Consider the following 2103-nt stretch of genomic DNA (forward strand, 5'->3'; position numbering starts at 1 on the left):
CTAAATGGTCAGATGAGATTTAAAGTCGCTTTTTCCTCAGGAACGTGCACATTTGCTGTATTACTTTCAAGTACACACGTCCTCAAATGCACTACTGCTCAAAAGATAAAAAAAATTATATATAATTGTTTTTTTCAGTGCTGTCAAATTATTAATCACGATTAATCGCATCCAAAATAAAAGTTTTTGTTTACATAATATATGTATATTTATTATTATGTATATATAAATACACACACATGCATGTATATATTTCAGAAAAATATGCTGTTTATATATTAAATATATTTATAAATGAAATGAATATAAATATAGACATGTAAATACATGTAAATATTTTCAAAATACATTCTGCATGTGTGTGTATTTATATATACATAATAAATATACACAGAACACAAACATATATTATGCAAACAAAAACTTTTATTTTGTATGATTAGTCGTGATTAATCGTTTGACAGCACTAGTTATTTTATATAATAAGGACGCAAAAGAGACAGTAAAGATTGATGTCTATTTTAATAAATAAATTACACACATTTAATTAATGATAATTCTATTCTATTTCAAATGCATGCTGTTCTTGATGACACATGATATTTCGTATGAAAAAAAAAACAGACAATAAATGGCTTTGTAATCATTCACCTCAAACTAAACATGCCTTCTACCCTGACTAAGGTTCATAGCCTTAATATGATGAACGTGACATGTAAAATGGCTGTATGTAACTGTCACACAAAGATGCACTCAGATCCTTACAATTTGCATAATTAAGGAGCATAATGATTAAAAGTGAAGAAATGCAAGATAGATAGGGAGAAGAAGACAGGAAGTAAAAGAGGAAGAGAGCAAGAGAAAGGAATTTTTGTGCAGGGATGTAAAGATGTAGTGGCTGAAAATGCATACCGGAGGAATGTGGGGAAAAGAAGAGATAGAGCAAGAGACAGTAAGAGAGAAAGAGAGAGGGGAACGGAAACAGGTCAGAACTGCATTGACAGAATCAAACGAAGGACAGGTGGAAATGCTTCTCTGTGATTCTAGTGGATTTGCTGAAAAAAATCAAAAGGACAAAGTGAGTCTAAAGACTAAACCTACGAAAGTGTCACCAGTCAAAATCATAGAAAATGGATATCTGTAGACTTTAAGAATCATCCACTGGAGGGAGAGACACAGAGGACCAAAGGCACACGATCCTTCCCAGTCCTTCTGTACTCGCACACAGACTGTGTCTGTATCCTTCATATTTGTATTTAAAGTTAGGCTCTATTTCGGCAATGAACATGGAAAATATACTGCGGAAATTATACAATATTCCTTGTTTTCTAGTTAAAGTCAACATGAAATTGCATTCGCAACCCAATTTTCTTTTGCAACGTGATACTCATGAGTGGAACAGGATATTAAGCGAGAACAAAAGTAGAAGTTGACCTGATTTTATTTACGAGTTGATGCAGAGGTGGAACTACTTACTAAAATTTGATGAAAGATTATGAAGTTTTTTTTCTGAATAATATTATGCCAATGAATAAGAGCAGGTAAGTGTATTAAGAAACTAAGAACGGTCTATTCTGATTTCATGTTGATTTTAACAAATAAATATTGTAAAGTCATAATCTCTCATAAGAATCGCTAAGAACTGCAAAATGACATTTAAGATTTCCTGTTATAGTCACAACAAAATCCTTTCCATCTGTATGTGAGTGAGTGAGTATTTGAGTACGGTGCAGAAGGGCTGACAAGGTACCCTCCGTTCCCGCTCTCCAGTGGATGTGTGCGTTCGGATGTATGTGTCAGCTGGCTAACGCTTTCACCTATACCCCACAACGTAAAAAGAAAGATACAGCAGCTCACCAACACCAACACTAACAGAAAAAAACGGACAGCTTTGATTGGCTGTGGCGCATCCACGGTGGGCTGCTGCCGCTAACCTTGTAGGCGACCCGAGCTGGGCACCTCTTCCCCAGGCCTAGCGGAGGACACATGTGCCTGAGCATCTCATACATATCACTGTAACTGATCCTGCCGCTGTAAGGGGAGTGGGGTGGGAGGGGAGGGGTGAGATCCCCAGAAATTACATGGGGAGAACGGGGGGGGGGG

General features: G+C 36.3%; 1 protein-coding gene across 1 annotated transcript in view; it reads right to left on the reverse strand.

Moving 5' to 3' along the window:
• The window catches only part of LOC107691280 (voltage-dependent P/Q-type calcium channel subunit alpha-1A-like), a 68027-nt gene that overhangs the window by 18623 nt on the left and 47301 nt on the right, over positions 1–2103 (reverse strand). The window lies entirely within an intron of this gene.

Source organism: Sinocyclocheilus anshuiensis, unplaced genomic scaffold (genome assembly GCF_001515605.1).
Source record: "Sinocyclocheilus anshuiensis isolate Anshui unplaced genomic scaffold, SAMN03320099.WGS_v1.1 scaffold1154, whole genome shotgun sequence".
NCBI lineage: Eukaryota > Metazoa > Chordata > Actinopteri > Cypriniformes > Cyprinidae > Sinocyclocheilus > Sinocyclocheilus anshuiensis.